We start from the raw sequence: 15,090 nt of genomic DNA, 5'->3' as shown, positions 1-15,090 counted from the left end.
GTTAATGATTTGAAGTCCAACACAGTCCTTCCTAATGCCTTTAAAATTCTACTGTCTTAATTCAATTATTTTTGCCGATAGATGGCGTTACCTCCTCGCACTTGGTACTACCAGAGGGTATAAAAATCCGTTCAGTGGTTGCTTTCCATTATTTGAAGTTCAGATTTTGAGCGTAATGTGCATTTGCGCCTCGCTCCATATTTTAACTTCGCTAATATTTCTTTATGCTTGATCAGACAGCCTGGCTCAGTAAAAGTAGGCGGCCAGTGTAACTCTGATTAAAAATCTAGTTATAACCACGTGCAGTGCTGATAAGCACCACGTGTTTCTGTGATTCCTATTTTCTTCTTTCTATGTATTTCTTTCTCCTGATGAGGAGGGACCTTTAGCTGCCCTCGAAATCGATTGAGTGTTTCATTATATCTACGCTAAATATAAGGTTGTTTTTTACGATTTTGATTGTCACATTAGCGTGTTTCTCTTCTAGTCTAGTTTGTGCTATCAACCGGCATTTTCGAGAATATTTTACTATATATTGTTTTACCACGTGCACCATTTTATTTACTTCTTTCCACGTGGCCATCATTTTTTCGGATTTGGTTTATGCTATCAACCGGCATTTTCGAGGTAATTCTATAGTTTTTCGGTTTACCACGTGCACGATTTTGACTTTCGTTGCTTCTTTCCACGTGGCTATTGGTTTTCAGTATTGGATGTTTCTCTCCTTTTGGAATGTTTTTGTCATTTGTTGATGAAAAATTGTCTTCATTATTTATTGGTGTTTTTTTCATGTTATAAGTAATTACTTGTTTGGACTTTCAGAATTACATTTCTTTTGTTCACTTGTTTCTTGCTTGTGCCCTTTTCACAATATGTCCACTGACAGGAACCGATTTTGTAAGTTACGCCTTAAGCGACGAAATTCTTGAATCATCTACAGTTTCTACTTAAATGCAAACATCAAAATTTCATTCCCAAATTTATACATGTGAAATGTAGCCTTAAAGCTTCCGTTCACGTTTCAAAAATTTTGCATAAATTCAAATTGGCACTTTTTCGTCACATTATAAGGGACACACGCAAACGTTTATCTAAAATTGAATTTGAATTATATTACTTCCATTTAAAAATTGCTAATTCCACTGAAAATTTTTCCTCATTTGAACATACATCCTGGTCTAGAACCGATACCGTTTGTCAACGGCATAAAAATGTGCTCATTTCTAAATTCCAAAAACTCACACACCAGTCGGATAGTCCCAATTATCTAGCTGATCTTCCCACTGTAAACGTTAACTCCATCGTTAATATCTCCAATAGGAATCTTTAGGAGGATCAGTTAAAAGTATTAAAATATAATTTCAACTTTTCAAAGACATCTAAACCTTCAATTCCTCAAATCATCGCCCCTATAGAGAAAGCCTTTAAATTCTCCGAAATTTCGGAAACGCAGAAGGATACAATCCGCCACCTAATTACTCATAACGTTAATTTTAACAACAAATCTTTGGGTTCTAATCTTAGCAAAAAGGAAAATGAGATCTTACGTGAAATTCATTCTGATACTAATATCATTATCTCTAAAGCTGATAAGGGCGGACAGATCGTTGTTATGGACAAACACACATATATTACTGGAGTCTCTAAATTGATAAATGAAGGCCCATACTGCTCGATCCCTAAAGATCCTTCAACTTCGGACCTCATGAAAGTAAAAAGTGCTATTAAATCTTCCCACATTCTGCCAACTCAGTTGAAGAAATCACTTATTCCGCCTATTACTAATTGCCCTAGACTTTATGCTCTTCCAAAAGTCCACAAAACCGGTATTCCTTTTCGACCAATTGTTTCCAACATAGGTACTGCTTCATATCCTTTGGCCAAATATTTAGTTTCCAGATTTTCTCCTCTACTTGATAACAATATTCACACTGTAAAAAATTCTGTTGAAGTCATTGATAAACTTAAAAATATTTCCCCACTTCGTTCCATTATGGTTTCATTTGATGTCAAATCATTGTTTACTAATGTTCCGGTCGAAGGAGCACTAAATTGTCTTGAAACTAGGCTTCGGGAATTTCACTTCACATATACTGAAATTAATGAGTTGGTTTCGCTTACTAAAGTTTCTCTAAGTCAAACCCACTTTGTTTTCCAAAATGCATATTTTCGTCAAGTTGAAGGATTGGCTATGGGTAATCCTCTCAGTCCGGTACTTGCTGACATTTATATGCACTATTTTGAGATGAAATTATTTGATAAATTATCTTTTCGTCTTCGGATTCGGTATGTTGACACTTTCGCACTTTTTGACGATTATAAAGAGGATTTATCCGAGATTCTATCTATTATGAATTCAATTGATCCAGCCATCCAATTCACTCTTGAAATTGAATCCAACAATTCCCTCCCCTTCCTCGATATTCTTATAATCCGCAATGAAACCGATTTTAGCACCACTGTGTACCGTAAACCCTTTGCAGTTTGTTTACCACCCCATGCCAAGTCATGCCACCCTGTTAAGCAAAAAATGGCTTCTTTTTACTATTATGTTTTCCGCGCGCTGAAAGTTTGTTCCTCTGAATCTTTGCTTACCAATGAACTTAATTATTTGAGAGCAGTTGCGATTGACCGTGGATTTTCTCCCGTGATTATTGATAAATCTGTCAAAAAATTTTCAGATTCCCATCAAAGAAGACATTCCACTGTTAGAAATAATATCAATGACCTTGTCGTGCTTCCATTTTATCCTTCTGTTAGCTATAAAATTGCACGGATTCTCCAGAAATTCAATTTTCAAGTCGGTCTCTCCCCTATTAATAAAATTCACCCTTCGATTCTAAAAGATTGCGTGTCTGTCTTGAATTCTTGGGGAATTTATAGTATATCATGTCAGTGTGGTTTAAGATATATTGGCCAAACAAAAAGAGCGCTGAAGTTTCGTACCAAGGAACATGAATCTTATGTCAAAAAAGGGGAAATTAACAAGTCTTCAATAGCGTATCATAGCTGGACTTTTAACCATAATTTTGATTTTGGGTCTGCAAAAATCATCCAAAAAAAAAAAAAAAAAAAAAAAAAAAAAAAAAAAAAAAGGCTTCTTCCATAGGCGAATTGGATTTTCTTGAGGCTTTTCACATTCACAAAGATTTAGAAAGTTTAGTTAATGATTTGAAGTCCAATCCAGTCCTTCCTAATAACTTTAAAATTCTACTGTCTTAATTCAATTATTTTTGCCGATAGATGGTGTTACCTCCTCGCACTTGGTACTACCAGAGGGTATAAAAATCCGTTCAGTGGTTGCTTTCCATTATTTGAAGTTCAGATTTTGAGCGTAATGTGCATTTGCGCCTCGCTCCCTATTTTAACTTCGCTAATATTTCTTTATGCTTGATCAGACAGCCTGGCTCAGTAAAAGTAGGCGGCCAGTGTAACTCTGATTAAAAATCTAGTTATAACCACGTGCAGTGCTGATAAGCACCACGTGTTTCTGTGATTCCTATTTTCTTCTTTCTATGTATTTCTTTCTCCTGATGAGGAGGGACCTTTAGCTGACCTCGAAATCGATTGAGTGTTTCATTATACCTACGCTAAATATAAGGTTGTTTTTTACGATTTTGATTGTCACATTAGCGTGTTTCTCTTCTAGTCTAGTTTGTGCTATCAACCGGCATTTTCGAGAATATTTTACTGTTTATTGTTTTACCACGTGCACCATTTTATTTACTTCTTTCCACGTGGCCATCATTTTTTCGGATTTGGTTTATGCTATCAACCGGCATTTTCGAGGTAATTCTATATTTTTTCGGTTTACCACGTGCACGATTTTGACTTTCGTTGCTTCTTTCCACGTGGCTATTGGTTTTCAGTATTGGATGTTTCTCTCCTTTTGGAATGTTTTTGTCATTTGTTGATGAAAAATTGTCTTCATTATTTATTGGTGTTTTTTTCATGTTATAAGTAATTACTTGTTTGGACTTTCGGAATTACATTTCTTTTGTTCACTTGTTTCTTGCTTGTGCCCTTTTCACAATATGTCCACTGACAGGAACCGATTTTGTAAGTTACGCCTTAAGCGTACGAAATTCTTGAATCATCTACAGTTTCTACTTAAATGCAAACATCAAAATTTCATTCCCAAATTTATACATGTGAAATGTAGCCTTAAAGCTTCCGTTCACGTTTCAAAAATTTTGCATAAATTCAAATTGGCACTTCTTCGTCACATTATAAGGGACACACGCAAACGTTTATCTAAAATTGAATTTGAATTATATTACTTCCATTTAAAAATTGCTAATTCCACTGAAACTTTTTCCTCATTTGAACATACATCCTGGTCTAGAACCGATACCGTTTGTCAACGGCATAAAAATGTGCTCATTTCTAAATTCCAAAAACTCACACACCAGTCGGATAGTCCCAATTATCTAGCTGATCTTCCCACTGTAAACGTTAACTCCATCGTTAATATCTCCAATAGGAATCTTTAGGAGGATCAGTTAAAAGTATTAAAATATAATTTCAACTTTTCAAAGACATCTAAACCTTCAATTCCTCAAATCATCGCCCCTATAGAGAAAGCCTTTAAATTCTCCGAAATTTCGGAAACGCAGAAGGATACAATCCGCCACCTAATTACTCATAACGTTAATTTTAACAACAAATCTTTGGGTTCTAATCTTAGCAAAAAGGAAAATGAGATCTTACGTGAAATTCATTCTGATACTAATATCATTATCTCTAAAGCTGATAAGGGCGGACAGATCGTTGTTATGGACAAACACACATATATTACTGGAGTCTCTAAATTGATAAATGAAGGCCCATACTGCTCGATCCCTAAAGATCCTTCAACTTCGGACCTCATGAAAGTAAAAAGTGCTATTAAATCTTCCCACATTCTGCCAACTCAGTTGAAGAAATCACTTATTCCGCCTATTACTAATTGCGCTAGACTTTATGCTCTTCCAAAAGTCCACAAAACCGGTATTCCTTTTCGACCAATTGTTTCCAACATAGGTACTGCTTCATATCCTTTGGCCAAATATTTAGTTTCCAGATTTTCTCCTCTACTTGATAACAATATTCACACTGTAAAAAATACTGTTGAAGTCATTGATAAACTTAAAAATATTTCCCCACTTCGTTCCATTATGGTTTCATTTGATGTCAAATCATTGTTTACTAATGTTCCGGTCGAAGGAGCACTAAATTGTCTTGAAACTAGGCTTCGGGAATTTCACTTCACATATACTGAAATTAATGAGTTGGTTTCGCTTACTAAAGTTTCTCTAAGTCAAACCCACTTTGTTTTCCAAAATGCATATTTTCGTCAAGTTGAAGGATTGGCTATGGGTAATCCTCTCAGTCCGGTACTTGCTGACATTTATATGCACTATTTTGAGATGAAATTATTTGATAAATTATCTTTTCGTCTTTGGATTCGGTATGTTGACGACACTTTCGCACTTTTTGACGGTTATAAAGAGGATTTATCCGAGATTCTATCTATTATGAATTCAATTGATCCAGCCATCCAATTCACTCTTGAAATTGAATCCAACAATTCCCTCCCCTTCCTCGATATTCTTATAATCCGCAATGAAACCGATTTTAGCACCACTGTGTACCGTAAACACTTTGCAGTTTGCTTACCACCCCATGCCAAGTCATGCCACCCTGTTAAGCAAAAAATGGCTTCTTTTTACTATTATGTTTTCCGCGCGCTAAACGTTTGTTCCTCTGAATCTTTGCTTACCAATGAACTTAATTATTTGAGAGCAGTTGCGATTGACCGTGGATTTTCTCCCGTGATTATTGATAAAGCTGTCAAAAAATTTTCAGATTCCCATCAAAGAAGATATTTCACTGTTAGAAATAATATCAATGACCTTGTCGTGCTTCCATTTTATCCTTCTGTTAGCTATAAAATAGCACGGATTCTCCAGAAATTCAATTTTCAAGTCGGTTTCTCCCCTATTAATAAAATTCACCCTTCGATTCTAAAAGATTGCGTGTCTGTCTTGAATTCTTGGGGAATTTATAGTATATCATGTCAGTGTGGTTTAAGATATATTGGCCAAACAAAAAGAGCGTTGAAGTTTCGTACCAAGGAACATGAATCTTATGTCAAAAAAGGGGAAATTAACAAGTCTTCAATAGCGTATCATAGCTGGAATTTTAACCATAATTTTGATTTTGGGTCTTCAAAAATCATCCAAAAAAAAAAAAAAAAAAGGCTTCTTCCATAGGCGAATTGGATTTTCTTGAGGCTTTTCACATTCACAAAGAGTTAGAAAGTTTAGTTAATGATTTGAAGTCCAATCCAGTCCTTCCTAATGCCTTTAAAATTCTACTGTCTTAATTCAATTATTTTTGCCGATAGATGGCGTTACCTCCTCGCACTTGGTACTACCAGAGGGTATGAAAATCCGTTCAGTGGTTGCTTTCCATTATTTGAAGTTCAGATTTTGAGCGTAATGTGCATTTGCGCCTCGCTCCCTATTTTAACTTCGCTAATATTTCTTTATGCTTGATCAGACAGCCTGGCTCAGTAAAAGTAGGCTGCCAGTGTAACTCTGATTAAAAATCTAGTTATAACCACGTGCAGTGCTGATAAGCACCACGTGTTTCTGTGATTCCTATTTTCTTCTTTCTATGTATTTCTTTCTCCTGATGAGGAGGGACCTTTAGCTGACCTCGAAATCGATTGAGTGTTTCATTATACCTACGCTAAATATAAGGTTGTTTTTTACGATTTTGATTGTCACATTAGCGTGTTTCTCTTCTAGTCTAGTTTGTGCTATCAACCGGCATTTTCGAGAATATTTTACTGTTTAATGTTTTACCACGTGCACCATTTTATTTACTTCTTTCCACGTGGCCATCATTTTTTCGGATTTGGTTTATGCTATCAACCGGCATTTTCGAGGTAATTCTGTATTTTTTCGGTTTACCACGTGCACGATTTTGACTTTCGTTGCTTCTTTCCACGTGGCTATTGGTTTTCAGTATTGGATGTTTCTCTCCTTTTGGAATGTTTTTGTCATTTGTTGATGAAAAATTGTCTTCATTATTTATTGGTGTTTTTTTCATGTTATAAGTAATTACTTGTTTGGACTTTCGGAATTACATTTCTTTTGTTCACTTGTTTCTTGCTTGTGCCCTTTTCACAATATGTCCACTGACAGGAACCGATTTTGTAAGTTACGCCTAAAGCGTACGAAATTCTTGAATCATATACAGTTTCTACTTAAATGCAAACATCAAAATTTCATTCCCAAATTTAAACATGTGAAATGTAGCCTTAAAGCTTCCGTTCACGTTTCAAAAATTTTGCATAAATTCAAATTGGCACTTCTTCGTCACATTATAAGGGACACACGCAAACGTTTATCTAAAATTGAATTTGAATTATATTACTTCCATTTAAAAATTGCTAATTCCACTGAAACTTTTTCCTCATTTGAACATACATCCTGGTCTAGAACCGATACCGTTTGTCAACGGCATAAAAATGTGCTCATTTCTAAATTCCAAAAACTCACACACCAGTCGGATAGTCCCAATTATCTAGCTGATCTTCCCACTGTAAACGTTAACTCCATCGTTAATATCTCCAATAGGAATCTTTCGGAGGATCAGTTAAAAGTATTAAAATATAATTTCAACTTTTCAAAGACATCTAAACCTTCAATTCCTCAAATCATCGCCCCTATAGAGAAAGCCTTTAAATTCTCCGAAATTTCGGAAACGCAGAAGGATACAATCCGCCACCTAATTACTCATAACGTTAATTTTAACAACAAATCTTTGGGTTCTAATCTTAGCAAAAAGGAAAATGAGATCTTACGTGAAATTCATTCTGATACTAATATCATTATCTCTAAAGCTGATAAGGGCGGACAGATCGTTGTTATGGACAAACACACATATATTACTGGAGTCTCTAAATTGATAAATGAAGGCCCATACTGCTCGATCCCTAAAGATCCTTCAACTTCGGACCTCATGAAAGTAAAAAGTGCTATTAAATCTTCCCACATTCTGCCAACTCAGTTGAAGAAATCACTTATTCCGCCTATTACTAATTGCGCTAGACTTTATGCTCTTCCAAAAGTCCACAAAACCGGTATTCCTTTTCGACCAATTGTTTCCAACATAGGTACTGCTTCATATCCTTTGGCCAAATATTTAGTTTCCAGATTTTCTCCTCTACTTGATAACAATATTCACACTGTAAAAAATTCTGTTGAAGTCATTGATAAACTTAAAAATATTTCCCCACTTCGTTCCATTATGGTTTCATTTGATGTCAAATCATTGTTTACTAATGTTCCGGTCGAAGGAGCACTAAATTGTCTTGAAACTAGGCTTCGGGAATTTCACTTCACATATACTGAAATTAATGAGTTGGTTTCGCTTACTAAAGTTTCTCTAAGTCAAACCCACTTTGTTTTCCAAAATGCATATTTTCGTCAAGTTGAAGGATTGGCTATGGGTAATCCTCTCAGTCCGGTACTTGCTGACATTTATATGCACTATTTTGAGATGAAATTATTTGATAAATTATCTTTTCGTCTTTGGATTCGGTATGTTGACGACACTTTCGCACTTTTTGACGGTTATAAAGAGGATTTACCCGAGATTCTATCTATTATGAATTCAATTGATCCAGCCATCCAATTCACTCTTGAAATTGAATCCAACAATTCCCTCCCCTTCCTCGATATTCTTATAATCCGCAATGAAACCGATTTTAGCACCACTGTGTACCGTAAACCCTTTTCAGTTTGCTTACCACCCCATGCCAAGTCATGCCACCCTGTTAAGCAAAAAATGGCTTCTTTTTACTATTATGTTTTCCGCGCGCTAAACGTTTGTTCCTCTGAATCTTTGCTTACCAATGAACTTAATTATTTGAGAGCAGTTGCGATTGACCGTGGATTTTCTCCCGTGATTATTGATAAAGCTGTCAAAAAATTTTCAGATTCCCATCAAAGAAGACATTCCACTGTTAGAAATAATATCAATGACCTTGTCGTGCTTCCATTTTATCCTTCTGTTAGCTATAAAATAGCACGGATTCTCCAGAAATTCAATTTTCAAGTCGGTTTCTCCCCTATTAATAAAATTCACCCTTCGATTCTAAAAGATTGCGTGTCTGTCTTGAATTCTTGGGGAATTTATAGTATATCATGTCAGTGTGGTTTAAGATATATTGGCCAAACAAAAAGAGCGTTGAAGTTTCGTATCAAGGAACATGAATCTTATGTCAAAAAAGGGGAAATTAACAAGTCTTCAATAGCGTATCATAGCTGGACTTTTAACCATAATTTTGATTTTGGGTCTGCAAAAATCATCCAAAAAAAAAAAAAAAAAAAAAAAAAAAAAAGGCTTCTTCCATAGGCGAATTGGATTTTCTTGAGGCTTTTCACATTCACAAAGATTTAGAAAGTTTAGTTAATGATTTGAAGTCCAATCCAGTCCTTCCTAATAACTTTAAAATTCTACTGTCTTAATTCAATTATTTTTGCCGATAGATGGTGTTACCTCCTCGCACTTGGTACTACCAGAGGGTATAAAAATCCGTTCAGTGATTGCTTTCCATTATTTGAAGTTCAGATTTTGAGCGTAATGTGCATTTGCGCCTCGCTCCCTATTTTAACTTCGCTAATATTTCTTTATGCTTGATCAGACAGCCTGGCTCAGTAAAAGTAGGCGGCCAGTGTAACTCTGATTAAAAATCTAGTTATAACCACGTGCAGTGCTGATAAGCACCACGTGTTTCTGTGATTCCTATTTTCTTCTTTCTATGTATTTCTTTCTCCTGATGAGGAGGGACCTTTAGCTGACCTCGAAATCGATTGAGTGTTTCATTATACCTACGCTAAATATAAGGTTGTTTTTTACGATTTTGATTGTCACATTAGCGTGTTTCTCTTCTAGTCTAGTTTGTGCTATCAACCGGCATTTTCGAGAATATTTTACTGTTTAATGTTTTACCACGTGCACCATTTTATTTACTTCTTTCCACGTGGCCATCATTTTTTCGGATTTGGTTTATGCTATCAACCGGCATTTTCGAGGTAATTCTATATTTTTTCGGTTTACCACGTGCACGATTTTGACTTTCGTTGCTTCTTTCCACGTGGCTATTGGTTTTCAGTATTGGATGTTTCTCTCCTTTTGGAATGTTTTTGTCATTTGTTGATGAAAAATTGTCTTCATTATTTATTGGTGTTTTTTTCATGTTATAAGTAATTACTTGTTTGGACTTTCGGAATTACATTTCTTTTGTTCACTTGTTTCTTGCTTGTGCCCTTTTCACAATATGTCCACTGACAGGAACCGATTTTGTAAGTTACGCCTTAAGCGTACGAAATTCTTGAATCATATACAGTTTCTACTTAAATGCAAACATCAAAATTTCATTCCCAAATTTAAACATGTGAAATGTAGCCTTAAAGCTTCCGTTCACGTTTCAAAAATTTTGCATAAATTCAAATTGGCACTTCTTCGTCACATTATAAGGGACACACGCAAACGTTTATCTAAAATTGAATTTGAATTATATTACTTCCATTTAAAAATTGCTAATTCCACTGAAAATTTTTCCTCATTTGAACATACATCCTGGTCTAGAACCGATACCGTTTGTCAACGGCATAAAAATGTGCTCATTTCTAAATTCCAAAAACTCACACACCAGTCGGATAGTCCCAATTATCTAGCTGATCTTCCCACTGTAAACGTTAACTCCATCGTTAATATCTCCAATAGGAATCTTTCGGAGGATCAGTTAAAAGTATTAAAATATAATTTCAACTTTTCAAAGACATCTAAACCTTCAATTCCTCAAATCATCGCCCCTATAGAGAAAGCCTTTAAATTCTCCGAAATTTCGGAAACGCAGAAGGATACAATCCGCCACCTAATTACTCATAACGTTAATTTTAACAATAAATCTTTGGGTTCTAATCTTAGCAAAAAGGAAAATGAGATCTTACGTGAAATTCATTCTGATACTAATATCATTATCTCTAAAGCTGATAAGGGCGGACAGATCGTTGTTATGGACAAACACACATATATTACTGGAGTCTCTAAATTGATAAATGAAGGCCCATACTGCTCGATCCCTAAAGATCCTTCAACTTCAGACCTCATGAAAGTAAAAAGTGCTATTAAATCTTCCCACATTCTGCCAACTCAGTTGAAGAAATCACTTATTCCGCCTATTACTAATTGCGCTAGACTTTATGCTCTTCCAAAAGTCCACAAAACCGGTATTCCTTTTCGACCAATTGTTTCCAACATAGGTACTGCTTCATATCCTTTGGCCAAATATTTAGTTTCCAGATTTTCTCCTCTACTTGATAACAATATTCACACTGTAAAAAATTCTGTTGAAGTCATTGATAAACTTAAAAATATTTCCCCACTTCGTTCCATTATGGTTTCATTTGATGTCAAATCATTGTTTACTAATGTTCCGGTCGAAGGAGCACTAAATTGTCTTGAAACTAGGCTTCGGGAATTTCACTTCACATATACTGAAATTAATGAGTTGGTTTCGCTTACTAAAGTTTCTCTAAGTCAAACCCACTTTGTTTTCCAAAATGCATATTTTCGTCAAGTTGAAGGATTGGCTATGGGTAATCCTCTCAGTCCGGTACTTGCTGACATTTATATGCACTATTTTGAGATGAAATTACTTGATAAATTATCTTTTCGTCTTTGGATTCGGTATGTTGACACTTTCGCACTTTTTGACGATTATAAAGAGGATTTATCCGAGATTCTATCTATTATGAATTCAATTGATCCAGCCATCCAATTCACTCTTGAAATTGAATCCAACAATTCCCTCCCCTTCCTCGATATTCTTATAATCCGCAATGAAACCGATTTTAGCACCACTGTGTACCGTAAACCCTTTGCAGTTTGTTTACCACCCCATGCCAAGTCATGCCACCCTGTTAAGCAAAAAATGGCTTCTTTTTACTATTATGTTTTCCGCGCGCTAAAAGTTTGTTCCTCTGAATCTTTGCTTACCAATGAACTTAATTATTTGAGAGCAGTTGCGATTGACCGTGGATTTTCTCCCGTGATTATTGATAAAGCTGTCAAAAAATTTTCAGATTCCCATCAAAGAAGACATTCCACTGTTAGAAATAATATCAATGACCTTGTCGTGCTTCCATTTTATCCTTCTGTTAGCTATAAAATTGCACGGATTCTCCAGAAATTCAATTTTCAAGTCGGTTTCTCCCCTATTAATGAAATTCACCCTTCGATTCTAAAAGATTGCGTGTCTGTCTTGAATTCTTGGGGAATTTATAGTATATCATGTCAGTGTGGTTTAAGATATATTGGCCAAACAAAAAGAGCGTTGAAGTTTCGTATCAAGGAACATGAATCTTATGTCTAAAAAGGGGAAATTAACAAGTCTTCAATAGCGTATCACAACTGGACTTTTAACCATAATTTTGATTTTGGGTCTGCAAAAATCATCCAAAAAAAAAAAAAAAAAAAAAAAAAAAAAAAAAAAGGCTTCTTCCATAGGCGAATTGGATTTTCTTGAGGCTTTTCACATTCACAAAGAGTTAGAAAGTTTAGTTAATGATTTGAAGTCCAACACAGTCCTTCCTAATGCCTTTAAAATTCTACTGTCTTAATTCAATTATTTTTGCCGATAGATGGCGTTACCTCCTCGCACTTGGTACTACCAGAGGGTATAAAAATCCGTTCAGTGGTTGCTTTCCATTATTTGAAGTTCAGATTTTGAGCGTAATGTGCATTTGCGCCTCGCTCCATATTTTAACTTCGCTAATATTTCTTTATGCTTGATCAGACAGCCTGGCTCAGTAAAAGTAGGCGGCCAGTGTAACTCTGATTAAAAATCTAGTTATAACCACGTGCAGTGCTGATAAGCACCACGTGTTTCTGTGATTCCTATTTTCTTCTTTCTATGTATTTCTTTCTCCTGATGAGGAGGGACCTTTAGCTGCCCTCGAAATCGATTGAGTGTTTCATTATATCTACGCTAAATATAAGGTTGTTTTTTACGATTTTGATTGTCACATTAGCGTGTTTCTCTTCTAGTCTAGTTTGTGCTATCAACCGGCATTTTCGAGAATATTTTACTATATATTGTTTTACCACGTGCACCATTTTATTTACTTCTTTCCACGTGGCCATCATTTTTTCGGATTTGGTTTATGCTATCAACCGGCATTTTCGAGGTAATTCTATAGTTTTTCGGTTTACCACGTGCACGATTTTGACTTTCGTTGCTTCTTTCCACGTGGCTATTGGTTTTCAGTATTGGATGTTTCTCTCCTTTTGGAATGTTTTTGTCATTTGTTGATGAAAAATTGTCTTCATTATTTATTGGTGTTTTTTTCATGTTATAAGTAATTACTTGTTTGGACTTTCAGAATTACATTTCTTTTGTTCACTTGTTTCTTGCTTGTGCCCTTTTCACAATATGTCCACTGACAGGAACCGATTTTGTAAGTTACGCCTTAAGCGACGAAATTCTTGAATCATCTACAGTTTCTACTTAAATGCAAACATCAAAATTTCATTCCCAAATTTATACATGTGAAATGTAGCCTTAAAGCTTCCGTTCACGTTTCAAAAATTTTGCATAAATTCAAATTGGCACTTTTTCGTCACATTATAAGGGACACACGCAAACGTTTATCTAAAATTGAATTTGAATTATATTACTTCCATTTAAAAATTGCTAATTCCACTGAAAATTTTTCCTCATTTGAACATACATCCTGGTCTAGAACCGATACCGTTTGTCAACGGCATAAAAATGTGCTCATTTCTAAATTCCAAAAACTCACACACCAGTCGGATAGTCCCAATTATCTAGCTGATCTTCCCACTGTAAACGTTAACTCCATCGTTAATATCTCCAATAGGAATCTTTAGGAGGATCAGTTAAAAGTATTAAAATATAATTTCAACTTTTCAAAGACATCTAAACCTTCAATTCCTCAAATCATCGCCCCTATAGAGAAAGCCTTTAAATTCTCCGAAATTTCGGAAACGCAGAAGGATACAATCCGCCACCTAATTACTCATAACGTTAATTTTAACAACAAATCTTTGGGTTCTAATCTTAGCAAAAAGGAAAATGAGATCTTACGTGAAATTCATTCTGATACTAATATCATTATCTCTAAAGCTGATAAGGGCGGACAGATCGTTGTTATGGACAAACACACATATATTACTGGAGTCTCTAAATTGATAAATGAAGGCCCATACTGCTCGATCCCTAAAGATCCTTCAACTTCGGACCTCATGAAAGTAAAAAGTGCTATTAAATCTTCCCACATTCTGCCAACTCAGTTGAAGAAATCACTTATTCCGCCTATTACTAATTGCGCTAGACTTTATGCTTTTCCAAAAGTCCACAAAACCGGTATTCCTTTTCGACCAATTGTTTCCAACATAGGTACTGCTTCATATCCTTTGGCCAAATATTTAGTTTCCAGATTTTCTCCTCTACTTGATAACAATATTCACACTGTAAAAAATACTGTTGAAGTCATTGATAAACTTAAAAATATTTCCCCACTTCGTTCCATTATGGTTTCATTTGATGTCAAATCATTGTTTACTAATGTTCCGGTCGAAGGAGCACTAAATTGTCTTGAAACTAGGCTTCGGGAATTTCACTTCACATATACTGAAATTAATGAGTTGGTTTCGCTTACTAAAGTTTCTCTAAGTCAAACCCACTTTGTTTTCCAAAATGCATATTTTCGTCAAGTTGAAGGATTGGCTATGGGTAATCCTCTCAGTCCGGTACTTGCTGACATTTATATGCACTATTTTGAGATGAAATTATTTGATAAATTATCTTTTCGTCTTCGGATTCGGTATGTTGACACTTTCGCACTTTTTGACGATTATAAAGAGGATTTATCCGAGATTCTATCTATTATGAATTCAATTGATCCAGCCATCCAATTCACTCTTGAAATTGAATCCAACAATTCCCTCCCCTTCCTCGATATTCTTATAATCCGCAATGAAACCGATTTTAGCACCACTGTGTAC

This window comes from Stegodyphus dumicola, chromosome 2 (genome assembly GCF_044657685.1).
Source record: "Stegodyphus dumicola isolate Sdum_Otavi_A_Nest chromosome 2, ASM4465768v1".
Classification (NCBI taxonomy): Eukaryota; Metazoa; Arthropoda; class Arachnida; order Araneae; family Eresidae; genus Stegodyphus; species Stegodyphus dumicola.
The sequence above is the reverse complement of the archived record's forward strand: the minus strand, read 5'-3'. Positions refer to the sequence as shown.